We start from the raw sequence: 15,732 nt of genomic DNA on the forward strand, positions 1-15,732 counted from the left end.
CTCTTAGATAAAAAATCTTAGCCAATAGATTTAATTTCAGCGTTCCTTTAAAAAATTCCAATAGAAGGGCATTAGACCTTTTAGAAAGTGTTGTATAGGATTTCTTCCCCCTGACAGTAGTAAACTGCCTGGCAGGAGGTATTACCATAATATAAAATCTTATTTAAAATAAAGAATATATAGAGAACTGCACAGTAAACAAAATGACAGAAAATATAGAAATGACTGTGTTCCTGTAGCAGCTGGCTCACATATTATAAATTCATATTATAAAACTTTAATTTGCCTTCCTGTCAGTCTTTTTGTAAAAGCTGAGACATGTTCTATGGAGCACAGATTTGCTCCCCAAAGCTGTTTTTTGTCAATGTTAGAAGCTTTCAGAGAAAAACTGCATAGGTAACACAGAGTATTACCTACCCCGAAAAAAACAAAACAAAACCCACCACAAAAATCAAAGCTTATTACTTTTCATGTAACAAACTATACAGCACATACATAATGCATATTGGGACAAAGCGTATTCTCTTTATTTAGTCAAAGTAACTAATAACCGCTATGGAAGTTTTGACTGAGTATGGACTGCAGGATTGGGACCAAATGTAGATCTGTATTGAAAAAAAGAGAGATGTTAATAATTTTCTGACATAAATATGAACTTGGCTCTTTTTGAGCAAGAACTCATGATTAAAACGTTAACTATCATGTTGGCCCCAAAACCTGAAAACTGGTGAAAAAAGTTTTGCTACAAACTCTAGAAATTACACACGCTGGAGTTTGAGCAGGACATAGGGATTAATATCTCTAACTCCTCTGAGTCGTACATGGGATCTTTAATGAACCCCAGAGGTAAAAACCTTAGTGTCACATATCAACCAAGAGACATTACCTCCATCACCATAATGTTCCCTAAGAGCTACTGGAGAATCCTGATTATAGAATCTATTATATTCCCCCTCAAAAAGCAATGTTGGGATATATCCTAGAAACATAAATTCAGTAAGACCCTACTAAATAGTGGCAAATTTTCATTCCCACAAGTGGCTGTCATCAATGGAACACCAAGTAGCGATACCGAGAAACGTATGCCTAGAATCCTTAGAACAAAAAGTGAACCAGCAGACTAAACACAAAAAGGAACAATCCCACTTCCCACCAGCATAACTACATAACATTATTTTTTTAAGAGATGTCATCATAGGCAAATAATATCTTAGAAGCACTTTGAACAAACGATGGCTGCTCCAGCATAGGTAGGTTGGAGATGGAGATGAGTGAATGAAAAGTCCCTTCTCAAACTCCAATGCCCATGTGCAGGAAGCAGCCATAATGCTGCCTCCAGCACTTCTTGAGTGCAAGGGGCTGGGGCAGTATCATTACGAGTCGCTCTGAAATCTGAGAGGCTGTTTCTGGGTGTATTCAGGGTCTTGAAAATGGGCCCAAGCACCTGCATATCAGCAAGCACCAGGGAACTGTCCCTAAAGACAGTGTATGCTACCCTTTGCTGAAGGTGTGTAGCAAGGATTGCCAGTGAAATTTTTTCCTGTGGATCCTGGTAGTATTGCCCAGACAATACCGGAAGAAAGACAATGAACCAGGAATGTAGTTTAAGTAGGTTGCAGCTTTATTAAGTAACACATCTGGAAATAATTTATCCAGTGCAGGTCATCCTTCCTTTGTAATCTGTTCCACCTGCTGAGGGGGTACCATTCTCCCCACCCCCAACTCTGTGAACTTGGTCCCTGAATTGTTGCTGAGATCCCATTGCCTTTCCCTCATCTGGGGGTTAAGGGATTTGGGAAAGGAGTTGTCTCTTCCCTGTACTAGAAATCAGGAGCCATAACCCCATTCTCTGCCTTCTTTGATCCATTTAATCTCTAATCCATTTTCAGTTCTGGTCTATCGGGGAACCAGAAACCCTGATGAATGATTACCTCTACTGGCACATGCCAAGTTGCAACAAAATGAATTTAAAATCTAAATCTACCCACCAGGTTCATGGGCTGCTGAGAAGGTCAATCTGCCAGTGAGGGAAAAATTCCTTTCCAGCCCCCAAAAGGCAACTAGTATGATACCCACATCAAGACCCCCAAACCTGGTCTGACTCTAATCCCAAAGGAATGGAGCAGGAAGCTTTCCTTCCCAAGGAAGAATCTATGGCTCTAGTAGCCTTAATTGATCTTTAAATTTGTAGCTAGCTTGAATATCTGAGTAATCAGCATCTTCGCTTTTTAATGAACAATTTATCTTTGAATACAGGAGCCTGTATTAGGTATCAAATTATTCTGCTCTTTTCTACTGGTGGGAGACACAATCATATTTAGAGCACTGCAGCACAGCTTGGATATATAAAGGACAAATGGTGGAAATCCAAATCAATTGATTTTAGGGCTTTTATTTTGGTATGTAATGATTTTGAAAGCTATCTGGGAGAGTTATCTACTTTTATTAGTGTGCCAAAAAGATTAGATCTAACCAGGCAATCCCCCTCATTTCACTCAGCGGTTGAGGCATCTTAAATTTTTAATTCAACAGCGGTTTTTGAATAGCAACGTGAACAGAACTCCCACACAACTATAAAGAGGAAGAACCAAGGGTACTTGATTATTTTACTTCTAATCAACCTGTTTCTTTCATCTACAACAAACAAGAAAGGTGCCTGGATGCTGAAAAGTGGTCTAAGAGCCAAAGCTATTGGAGAGTAAAAAAAGGAATAGAATTTATAGTATTAATAACAAATAGAATGGTCCTAAAATCCACTTAATTGTCTTCAAAGGCAAGAAGCACTGGAAAATGTATGGAAGTAGAAATGACACCTATATCCAAAGAAACTCACATAAGTGATAGCAAGTCCTTTATGATTACAAAATTAACTCAGTCTTCATTTAGAGCGGCCCCACAGGATAAGGTCTCAGGAGATAAATGAAATGAGTAGGACTTGTACTCCTAAGAAGCCTTGACATTGGGCATAGCAAACTACAATGAGTGGAAATATTGCCTTGTGTTTAAGACATTGGAGTGGGATTCAGGAGATATATGTTCAATTCCAGATGGCCCGTGTGACCTTGGAAAGTCACCCAGTTCCTCATCTCTAAAATGGGAATAACAACACTTTTCCTTTTCTATTTAAACTATAAATTCATCAGGGCAAATATCATCTCTTACTATATGTGCACAATGGAGCTCCAATCTCTGTTAGGATCTCTAGACACTACTGTAAAAAAAAGTACTAAGACATGGCTAGCCATCACTATAAACTGTGGAGTAACATGCCCTTCTGTTTTTGACAATCTTTCAGAGGCGGAGTGTCCGTCATTTAAAGGTTTGCCTCTCAGGAAATGCTTTTTTTAAAAAATGAAAAAATGACTTTGTAAGATTTCAAAGGAAGAGAAATGTACTGGAAGTGTAAGGCAGGCTGTATTTTAAAAAAATGAGACTATTATATCTTAAGGTTCTGAAAACAATAAGCTGCAGAGAACTATAAGCTGCAGACTTTTTGGATTCTCCTCCAGGATGAGGAACAATAATGGCATCATAAAGACGTTTGAAAGACCCATTGCATTTTAAACCTTATTTTCTTTCCTTTTGTTGGTTTACAGTACTTATAATGTGACTCTAGCAAAGAAATCAGCTCATATTTCTAAAGACCTTGGGAGAGCGGGGGTGAGAGGGTAGTGGTGATGTTGCAATTCTGCTAAAGTACAATGCTCATTAATTTTTAAAACAACAGCTATAAAATTGTCCTCTTTGGGTATTTTGCAGACAAACTTAGATGTATGCAAAATTCAAGCAGTTCACTTTTCAGGGTGAAGTGTAAAAAGGCTTAATTTTAGTGAAGTATGTGACAATATTAATGTAGAACACTGCCTCTCATTTGACAGCATTGGTGTTCATGTTGTAGAGACATGTATACTATGATGTACAGGGAAAGGTCCTGGATTTGCTCACACAGGTCCATATTTAATGAGCAGGAAGGTCATTTCATTAGGTAAGAAGGCTGCAAAGGCAAGGCCATTGCTACTGTGGCCCAATGCTCTTGGGATCAGTTGAAATAGCCAGCGAGCAGAGGGAATGTAATGGCTGATTCCAGAAGCCTACAGAGCTGAAAGGACTTCAGTAGCATATATGTTCAATTGCAGGCACACATTTAACACCTTCTGCTTCCTTGTCTAGCAAATGGCAGTGCTCAGAATGGATGCTCAGAGCCCCAAACCAACCCCAATTTCTGTTTTGAGGATCTAATTTCTCCTTAAGTGGTTCAATACCATAGACTGCTGGGCCCTAGATATAGCAGGGAACAACTACACCATCCAGTACATGCTTCAGCCCCATACATTCCCCATGCCAGCACGGGGTCATTAGCACTGAGGCAGGAAGGTGCCTTCCTAATGGAAATGGGAGTAGCAGAACCGATTCCTTTCCTTCAGAGGGATAATGGGCTTTGCTCTGAATATTTTCTTACTCCAAACAACTTGGTAGATCTCTGCTTCATACTCTCTTACAGACTGATCAAATTTCTCATGGTGACTTTGAATGCCCTAATTCTTTCTCTGCTTCCTTTAGGCTGGTTTGGTGCTGTCAGCCTTCAGGTTGCCTACTTCCACTTTTCACAAAGGGCATCTCACAGAGAGTATCACGATTCCAGCTGGGAGACAAACATTTTCAGTGTCATCTATTGATTCTGGTACTGAGGTATTATCAACTGGTAATTACCATTGGGGTAGTCAAATGTTTGGGTTACCAGGATGATATCAGCACAGTCGCAGAACTCAATGTGGTCTCCTAAATTATTCTGGTTTTCTAATATCCCAGCTCTTGCTTTGCTTATTTTATCTATCACTCCTGATCTTCTGTCCCAGATTTGTTCACTCCTTTCATCTGGCAGTTTGAATTCAGAAAACCTCACTGCAAAATCCTTGCAGTCCCATAAATTTTTACAGGAAGAAAGTTTATGCTTTACAGTGGAAGCTTTTTTTGTCCATTTGAACTTCCAGCCAAGCTCTAAACCGTAATCTTAGGGCATCCATCTTGGAGCACTTATAATACTTTCACTGATGAGATTCAACTAGTGCTCATAATCCCGCAAATTTCACTTGGAAGCTATTTATGCATATCACTTCCATGTGAATGAAGCATGCATGACCATTACTCACATCCACTGAGAAAGGAATTCAGTAAGACCTTCTTGCACTTTCCCCCCCTCATGCAGAGCCCAGCAACTTGATGCTATTTACATCCAAGTCAGTACCAGCAACACAAAGCAAGGCAGTTACCAGAATGTCTTCTGCACAGGACTCTGGAATACCACCGTTGGAATGGTAGTGATAACGTCGCATACCAAAAAAGGGTAGTGTGGAAGGGGTACACACTCTGGCAGTACACAGGCAAGTAACGGTGTCCACTTGCAAGTGTAGATGAACCCTAAAAGTACTCTTTGGATTACAGTTGCCCCTGTTACCCACATGAATAACGAAGCTATGATTTAGTGTGGGTTCTTTGGCCTCACTGATATCTCTTAAAAGCCACTGCTGGTATTTATCCAGATTAATCCCTCTCTCTGCCAGTTTCCTTCTCCAGACCCTTATAAAACATAATGGACAATTTTGCCCCATAAATTGGATGCGAGATGGTTGCTCGATTATTACTTGAATAGGACCAGCTCTTTCCAGAAGTCAGGCAGGTTTTTTATTGCATTTGGAAAGCATTTCTGCTTTGGTCCTATCTCATTACAGAGCATCCAACTGGATTATTCATCACATTCAGAGCCGCTATTTGCAGGCAGGGATTCAGGTCAGTAAGTACTTTAAATCCCACTCCCCTATGTCTATGACAGCCTCCCTAACATGGCAGCATCATAGAATCACAGAATCATAGAATATTAGGGTTGGAAGAGACCTCAGGAGGTCATCCAGTCCAATCCCATGCTCAAAGCAGGACCAATACCAACTAAATCATCCCAGCCAGGGCTTTGTCAAGCCGGGCCTTAAAAACCTCTAAGGATGGAGATTCCACCACCTCCCTAGGTAACCCTTCCAGTGCTTCACCACCCTCCTAGTGAAACAGTGTTTCCTAATATCCAACCTAGACCTCCCCCACTGCAACTTGAGACCATTGCTTCTTGTTCTGTCATCTGCCACCACTGAGAACAGCTGAGCTCCATCCTCTTTGGAACCCCTCTTCAGGTAGTTGAAGGCTTCTATCAAATCCTCCCTCACTCTTCTCTTCTGCAGACTAAATAACCCCAGTTCCCTCAGCCTCTCCTCGTAAGTCTTGTGCCCCAGCCCCCTAATAATTTTGGTTGCCCTCTACTGGACTCTCTCCAATTTATCCACATTCCTTCTGTAGCTGGGGGGGGGGGGACCAAAACTGGACACAATACTCCAGGTGTGGCCTCACCAGTGCCGAATAGAGGGGAATAATCACTTCCCTCAATCTGCTGGCAATGCTCCTACTAATTCTGCCCAATATGCCTTGGCCTTCTTGGCAACAAGGGCACACTACTGACTCATATCCAGATTCTCATCCACTGTAAACCCCAGGTCCTTTTCTGCAGAACTGCTGCTTAGCCAGTCAGTCCCCAGCCATATTCCATCTCAGATCTGTAGCGCATTACCCAGTACTGATCTCTTGACACCAAGTCCACAGTAAATTGGAAGCCAGGCTAGGAAAAGTTGTCTTACAGTCCCCCTTTGTTTATACTCTCTTTAGCTCTTCTCCTGGTATGGATTGCTACTGCTGGCTTATATCCAATTATGGAGGGTCTATGCAGGCGATATAATGGAAGAGAAAGATACGGAAAGGTAGATTACAGACTAGTAACTGTAAGTCTGCACAGTAAACCTCCTCCTTTCCTAGTTTTTTGAACCTATGTATTTCCTGGACAGTCAGACAGGAAGTGAGGGAGGAGGATCCTGCACCTGTTCATGGGCCTGACCCACAACCCACTACAGTCAATAGGAAGACTCCCATTGGCATCAATGGGCTTTGAATCAGGCCTTATAGCCATAGAACTGATGCTGGGAGGTGCATGGCACGTGGCCTCTCCTTGGCCCAACTGTTTCCAATATTTCTGAAGTATGCATGGCAAGGCCACCCAGGTTACATAAATAATTTCTGCCTCTTATATGAATAATTTGACTGTTAAACAAATATGGCCTCAATAGGACACATAGTGAACTTTGTTCTGTTGCTTCTGATATTAATTTTTTATGCTAATCTTTAAACATGGGAAATGTCAACCCTATCAGAACAAACCAATGTACACAGCATTTTAATTCTGCCCTTACATGAGTGTGGTATGTTTCAAAATGTATGCAGCACAGAGGAGCATGCCTTTAGGGAGAAATGAGAAAAACAACAACCTCCACAGCTTGAAAGTGTAAACATGAATGTGAATGCCAGTTTTTAAATATCTTTCTGCCTATGTACACACCCAAAGGTGTATGTTGCATTGTGACAATGATGCTATCACTAACCCACAGATGACGCTTATTATTAACACCTTTATTTTCAGTTTCTTGATAACTTTGTTCAGAAAAAAATTACCTTTTAGGGCTCAAATGACTCATGCTTGATCTGAGCACAAAGGTGAACAACTGCAGGGAGGTTTCATAAAAATCAGATCACCATGTGTGAATTATCCAAGCATGAGAAATCATTTTAAAGTTTTTACTCTGTGTGGCTCCAACCCAGAAAGTGACTCTGCAAAAATGGCTTTGTGGGTTTCTATGTTTATCAGGTCTGAAAGATTTCCGGCTCATTTTTGAAGTAAAAAAAGATTAGTTTTTGAACTGCCAGCCATGCAAAATCAATCCAGGCTCTGCAAGTCAAGCAGAATTCTTACCTTCTTCCACATGACTGAAGGCTAATGTTATTCCACAGGTGTAACTGACTGAAGGCATAATCTGAAGACATTGGGGCTGCACAGGCTTAATTTGAAAGCATAATTTGGCCTGCAGAATCTTTGTTCCAAGTTATGACACATGAGAAAAAAAAGAACTTAGACAGACTGTCAGGATGAGTTTACTGGGCTGGCAGTTAGAAACAATTATTTTCACTTGCAATCTGAGCAAATTAAGCCGGAAATCTTTGATGCATGAAACATGGAATTCCACAATGCCATTTACACAGTTGCTTTGCAAGGCAGGTTTGCACTTAAAGGAATTTTTCCGATGCTTTTGTTATGCTTAGAAAATTCCAAATTAGTTTTGTTTTAGAAATGTTGAGCATGGACTGTGCAGGATGCAGGCATGAATGAAATATAGTGCACTTGAGAGCTGGAAGAAATGTAAAATTGAAGCTTCGTAATTGAATAATGAAGCTACAGCTTTTTGATGGTAGCGTATTGGACGTGTGTGCTGTACATTAGTTTTAGCTAATTTCATAAAGAAACATCAGGCTCCAGTGCTCTCTCCAAATATTCATAGGTGTAAATATTTGAACGTATTATCATGCTAATAGATACAAATTATATGATTGGAATGTGGGATACAATAGAAAATAACAAATTAGAGACATGAATAGCCAATACTAAAGAGTGTTTCTAGAATTCTAAATCTTCCTAAACTTCTTTGTTTAAAAATTCATTGTGGGGGCAGTGAACCAGTATTGATAGTGAGGGGATAGCTGCGCTGAACACAAGGGCGATGAGTCAGCAATCACTGCAACTGGGGGAAAAAAAGTGCAGTTTAAAGAGTAGTTCAGCAGGAGCTCCCTAGGAAGTTCTAAGAGAAGGTGATGGAAGTGTCTGGGCCCTGACAAATCCAAACAATTGAAGCAGTTCCCTTGAACAAACAACATAATATAAATGGGTTACAGAATGGATATTGATGGGACTGAGGTAATCTGATGTGTGAGACTCTCATTTCCTGAAGGAGTGATGTCTGCATCCACTCAAACCTGATTTCCCTTCTGGAGGAAAAAGAGACTAAGAGAAATCAAGGTTGGGTGGGAAGGGAATATTTCTGTTTGCTGCTCAGCAATGCAATATGAGAGAACACTAATCTAGGTGTATCTTTTGTGTCTCAAATAAAATTATTTTTCTCTTTGAAAACGTGCTATCATCACAGAGGAATCTCCTCTCTTTCATATTAAATGGGGTCATTTATTTGCTCTATTGTCAGATTTGACCTCAGACACTATGTAGAAATTGCAGCAATTTTAGGGAGCCTCCACAGCATTCAAAAAGATGTCTAGAAAGAGAAGTTCAACAACAAAGCCTAGAGTTGCCTTCTACTTAGTCTGACTGTGCTGATTATAACCCCACCCTATGAAAACATTCCATCTTCCTGTGCAGGGTCCTTGTCTCAGCACCCACTGTAACAATTCCATCTCTTTCTAATATTGATTAAACTATGTTGAAGCAGTAGCAATGCAATTTTATTGCCTGGCTATCCACCATGGTATAAGATTACAATACTGTGTTGATTAAATTGTTCAATACAATATTATTAAAATACTCCAATGAACATTTGTGTGTGTGAGTGGGGACTATCATGTCTACCCCTCCCACAACTTGATAGAGAATACATAGTTCATGTTTTCCCATATGTATATTTGAAGCATAACATGTCATAATCCTCACTGCAGGATGAATCATTAATTAGACTCTAGGGGCCTTAGTTTCATTTTCCATCACTCCAGAAGTGTACAAGGGCCTCAAAGTGCCACAGCACCAGAAAGGAGGCTAGTGTAAGAATGAGAATAAATAATGTAATAAGAATATAGCTCTAAGTTTTCTCAAAGGGACTGGTCCTACAAGGTATTGAGCACCCTCTGCTTCCTTCAACTGAGGGAGCTCAGCACCTTGAAGAAGATGCTTTGTCTTTTGTAAGATCATGCCCATAAAGAATGGGCAGCCTGGAAGCAATGTGAAGCACGGTCTCTTGAAGAGAGCAAAATTTTAAAAAGTACATAACACAGCTAAATCCTGTAAAAGGGGCAAGTATATCAATTAGCACTGTCACCACCAGCCTTTTCACACTGGGAACACACAACGTCCTTAAAGTTTATTTTTTTAAGAACTTGTATATGTTTTTCATTCAGAACATACATTTCTGTAGAGAATCCACAATATTTTGGTAAAACACGAGGTGGCTATGAGGAAACTACTATTACCCCATGTTGTGTGTCCTAAGCCTGGACTGAACACAGATGTTTACATCAATCATTCTTTCTTTCATACCTACATATTCACACTTTTAAAGTTATTTTCTCTTTTAAAATGTTGAATTAAATGGTTCTGACAGTACCAACTGATAAAACTGGGTAGCAAAGTCCTCCCTCTAATCACAGAACATGGACGGCACACACAGTTGGGTGCAAGTTTCTGACCTGGCGTGACCAGCTGTGGCAGTAAAAGTCTAGTACAGTTCATTTCTTGACTTTCTCTGCAGGTGACACAGCAGCAGTAACTGTCAGGGTGTTTTTGTGATGGGGACAGCCAGTGGTTAATGTAGATTGATATGGGAAGGGGGAGCTCTTGCTACACCAGTCCAGGAGGTGTGTGAGTGTTGCTTAACCAGCCCAAGGAAAAGATGGGAATCTCTACTTCTGCTTTTAGCCGTGGACAGGACTATACTCCCTTCTCTCCTCTATTATTTTAACTCAGAAATACATCCCTGGTATCAACTAGCAACAGGGCTGAAATCACAAACATATTTCACATACATTACCAAGGAGCTCCCCATTAGACAGTAATTCAGTCTGTATCACCGTGATCTCAGTCTGAACAAGCAACCTAAATGTGCAATGCTCTGCATGAATTAGATAGTTCCCCCTTTCTTCTAGTTCAAGTATGCTTTCTTCCAGGGGTGACATCCGTTCATAGTAGCTGAGAAATTAGAGCAAACAATATTGCCAGATTTCAGAAAAAAATTAATGCAGAAAAATAGCAGAGTTTTGTATTGCAAAGAAAAAAATTGAAATCTATCCAATATCTGTAGCACACAAGATACAGAGCAATACCTACATTAGTGCACCTTTCTCTATCTGGGGTTTATGGTAGGGCTCACACTGAAGCTACAATGCATGCAACAGATAATGGGATGGCTGCCGGGCAGGAAAGACAGGTGCAGACACCTCACAACAGAACCTCATGGATTATATTGGCTCCTCATGAGATTCTGAGCCTAGCTAGAAGCCCTGGTATTGATCTTCAAGGGTCTCAAGAGATGGTGGGTGGGCTGACAGTCCCTTCTTCCTCTGTCCAAGAAAACTATGTGGTTGGAGGCAATGTGGCAATTTCACATCCAGAGTGAATTTTCAAAATCTACAGGCAGGAAATTCTTAACACAGGACCATAGACTGAGGAACACCCATTACAAGAAAATGGTCTGAGCTCAAGCCTAAGTGTGCTAGGGGAAAATGTAACCCCCCCTTTTGCATTAGTCTTCCTACCCCAATGATATTGTTGAAATCTCAACACTTCAAAGGGGAGGAAGATTCTACATTCATGCATGTATGAGCACACAGAGAATCAAACAGAGAGCACTGGTTCTCTTTGGACTGACAGACTGTCCAGCATTGCCAAAAAAGGCTTAATAATCAGTTATAAGAACCCGGCACCTCCCAACTCAAACATTACTTCAGAAGACAAAGAAATACATGAGGCGAGTCAATTCACATACCTTGGTAGTAATGCACAAAGCCAACAGGGATGTCTGGAAGGAAATAATGTCATAAACTGGCGAGGCAGCAGCTCCGTTCACCAGCTTAAACAAGATTTGTTCATTGAAAATCTACAATTTAAAGACCAAGCTGCAAATCTCCAACTCCAATTTTATTTCCACCTCAACTTATGGGTGTGAAAGCTGAAAAGCCACCAAAGGTACAGACAGATGTCTAAGTGCCTTTGAAAGCAAATGCCTCGGGAAAATAGTAGGTATTAAATGGAATGAGTTTAAAGCAAATGCTGAGATTCATCAGAGTTCAACAACTCCATATCCCTAAAAATGACCACAAAAGATGATGGAAATATTTGGTGCATGTATTAAGAATGAAGCCACTGGGCAGCTGGAGGACCACGCAAAATAGGGCTGACTGAAAGAATCCCTCCATCATACCAAGAGAGAGGACTTAAGAAGACACAAAGAGTGGCCCAGGATAGACAAGGATGGTGGAGCCTTGTTCAAGCCCTAAACAACACCTGGTCACACAGGAAGGATTCATAATTAGATTTCGGTACAGAAATCTGAGAGGACAGCAGCACTTCCCTTACTCCAGCTCTTTTCTTTCTCAATCTTGCCCCAATTACCCCTATCCTTGGATCTTCCTTGTTGCTGAGCCCCAGAAAAGTAAGGCCAAGAATAGGGGTATAGTGTGAGGAAACTCACTACTTCCCCACGCAGTCATTGGGGAAAAGCTGGGCCATTATAGTTATTTGTATAGCATTGATACTAGAGGAGATGTGTTACAGATGTCTATGAAGGCAGGTTCATACTCCAGAGGGCTTATATTCCTAAGTATATACTAACTATATTCTCTCCACAGAAACCACTAAGTATTAAGATGTGGCCCAGTAGTCTCTCTGCTAAGCCCTGATTCTGATTAAAGTGTAGCAAGATCTACTGGAGAGACTTCTGGGTCTCCAAAACAAGACAACTTTCTCCAGGTGGGCTCCTGACCTCACTCCTAAGGATGCTTGTTATGGAGAATAGGAAAGGTTGTGGAGCTCCCCCTTGACCATGCTTACTGGCAGGGTGAAGGCCATGCAGCCATTCTAAAAGTCTGCTATTCCAAGAAGAGGGAGGAAAGGAAGCATGACTACACAATCCTACTGGAGAAAGCCAGGGCTATCTCTGAGGAACAGACATGTAAACCTCAGAAAAAGAAGGGAGACAAAGGGTGCAATTTATACAATTCCTTTCTGGACATTTTTCTTAAAATTATTTTATTTTTGGGATCCATGTATTTTTCATGTTAAGCAAGAGGACATTCTTCTACTGATAATACTTATCTTTCTTTGGGCTATTTATCTTCTTTTGGACTCATGGTAGAGCACTGGCTATTTGCATATTCATAGGAAAGAGATAAATTCTTAACAGGAAAGTTTAATTTCCTAATGAAGTGTATGAGATCACTATGTGAATGGAATATATGTCCCCTGTACTCGGCCTTTAAATGATAACATACCAAAGAGAGAAGGTATTTAAATAAAATTAAATCCTTCAAGTCTGGAGCTTTGATTTGTGTCTGATATGTGTCTGATTTAGACTGCAATCTCCTTGACGAAGGAACCATTTCTTCCTCTATGTTTGTACAGAACCAAGCAATCCAGTGGCACTCAATAAATAAATAATATCAATAGTAATGTAATAAATATAGGAAATGCTTCACTAGCAGTTTAATTTCAATATATTGTCTTCCTCAGGAGAGATTTTTAAAGAGCTTTATGAAAATGTACATTTCCAGTGAAGTCCAGGCAGGGGAAAGCAAGCACATTTCCTGGAGGTTTGTTTTATAAATCACTGAAAGGGTGCACAAAGATGCTAAGTTTACAAAACTACTAAATTAGCTTTACACCACATGTCAAAATAAGCACTGACTGTTCAGTAGTTATTTCCCTGAATCTATCATTGCTTAATAAATTTCTCATTTGTTTTTGACTGCCTCTTCTCATTGATTCTAGCTGTGCTTAGCTTTAAGTATGCTGTTATTTCCTGACTGTGATGTTCATTAATATCCCCTTCTCAATCTATGCTAGGCACACAGTTTCCTGGAGATAAATTGTTTTCAGCCCTTCAAAGTGTTAACATTAGGACAGCTTTATGGTAAGTTCTTGTTACTAATTATTTTAGAACTAGGATTGCAGTGACTTCTACATGGTGAGGCTGATGTTTTGCTGTTTCTCTCTCTCTCCCTTCTGTAATTAACCTGGCTATTCTTAGATGCTAACTACATATTGTATTTTGTGTCAGGATCCTTGACTATTTTATTTTACATTTGGTTGACCAGTTATATGATGGGTTTTATCCCTAGATGTAGCATATTGGATAGCTCAGTGGTTTGAGCATTGGCCTGCTAAACCCAGGGTTATGAGTTCAATCCTTAAGTGGGCCACTTAAGGATCTGGGGCAAAATCAGTACTTGGTCCTGCCTAGTGAAGGCAGGGGGCTGGACTTGATGACCTTTCAGGGTCCCTTCCAGCTCTATGAGATAGGTATATCTCCATATATTATTATATTATCTTTGGGTGATATAATTACTGAGCATGAATTGATTTTATTTTATATTTATGCTTATGACACTCAGCCCAGTTAATCAATTGAACTCAGTAACCTGCATTGGCAGCTACATTTCAGAACTGCCCTACAAGTCTTCTGGTCCTGAATCACAAATCACCCACTACTAAAGACTAAATCTTTAATTAAAGAAATTCAAGGTTTTGGCAAATTTATAGCAGATTTGCTGGCCCCCCAAAATGTGAATATATTCTGGAGAAGATGAAATACCACATAACACTTTGACATATATCACCGCATTATGTCAATCATGTGTGACATGTTGGAAAATGAGACACAGCAGACCACAACGTAACTAGTCAGTGATGGACACAGACAAGGGGAAAAAAACTTAAAGGCGAAAGAACTTGCTTTCACTTCTCATGCTGTTTTTCCCCCCAAGTGCTTGTAGCTAACATGAGGCTGAGGATAAAAACAAACTGTAATGAAGACACAGATCTTGATTTGCTTAGTATTCAAAGTAGGCAGGAGCCTCTCCAGACTAGTTCAGCTTTAGAACTTTGGCATATGGTCTGAACTAGCAGCTATCTGCTTTTGAGAATCAGGTGAAACATTCTCATCACCCTTCTGCCCCAGTAAAATCTATGTATGAGGTGCAGAGTGTGGAAAACTCAACAAGGCTCCCTTGCAGAGCTCCTCCAAAAAGGTCCTCTTGGGAGCAGGGAGGTCAAATTAAAATAGGCCGTGGGAACCTCCCTCAAATTCCACTGATCCTGGTGGATCAGTGTCATCAAAGAGCCATCTGTATGGAGAGGCTGTGCCCCTGGCTGCCCCTGTACCATTCTCTGGCAGTGCGGCTCCATACCAAGGCTCCCCCTCAGCACAGTTGCTCTAAGGAACTCCCACTGAGTATCTGTGACAAAAGTTACACAGGCCAGTCTCCATGTGTTTCCCCATTTTGTTACTCACTGCCCCGCTGCCTTGTGCAGCTCCCGAGACAAGCAGAGAGCCCTCCATGAGATCTTGTAGAAGAAAAAATGTTCCTGCAAAGGCATCTAACTACCACTGCTGGGGGTAAGGGTGGGAGCTGGGATGGGACTGCATCTGTGTGAAGAAGTCTCCTCCACTCGCATATCTAATGGGGAGGAGGAGATCCTACTTTGGTGTGACTTCACAAGTACCCTGCTCAACGGTGTAAAACCTCTATGTATGCAGCCCAAAAGAGCACTGACTGTTTTTACTGCCATATCACACTGAAACCTAGTCTCTAATTCACCTTCTATTATCACCCCCTTGGTCTTTTGCAGAATTACTGCTTTCTCCCTTCATTTGGGTACATGTGTTTCATACTTCTGATTCTTACACATAACATCTCAGATTAATATAACTGGGTGAGATCAGAAGAATCAAAATCCCTCTATTTGTGCAGTTCATTTGCTTTGAGAGTTTACCGGTATATTTTAGTACAATCACTTTAGCTGCTTTCAGCATATTATCAAATTCCTTTGATGTTTTGTGGGTCTTTCCCACAGCAACAGGAGGGAGAAAAACATCT

At 40.6% G+C, this 15,732-nt stretch overlaps 1 protein-coding gene and 1 long non-coding RNA gene across 8 annotated transcripts in view; one reads left to right on the forward strand and one right to left on the reverse strand.

Moving 5' to 3' along the window:
- The window catches only part of ADGRB3 (adhesion G protein-coupled receptor B3), a 600,799-nt gene that overhangs the window by 51,966 nt on the left and 533,101 nt on the right, over nucleotides 1-15,732 (reverse strand). The window lies entirely within an intron of this gene.
- Nucleotides 1-15,732, forward strand: part of LOC128834849 (uncharacterized) — a 28,091-nt gene that overhangs the window by 11,714 nt on the left and 645 nt on the right. The window contains exon 2 of the long non-coding RNA XR_008444497.1: nucleotides 13,700-13,766. This is a non-coding gene — a long non-coding RNA (uncharacterized LOC128834849). The remainder of the gene's footprint in view (nucleotides 1-13,699; nucleotides 13,767-15,732) is intronic.

The sequence above is a fragment of the Malaclemys terrapin genome, chromosome 3, assembly GCF_027887155.1.
Source record: "Malaclemys terrapin pileata isolate rMalTer1 chromosome 3, rMalTer1.hap1, whole genome shotgun sequence".
Classification (NCBI taxonomy): domain Eukaryota; kingdom Metazoa; phylum Chordata; order Testudines; family Emydidae; genus Malaclemys; species Malaclemys terrapin.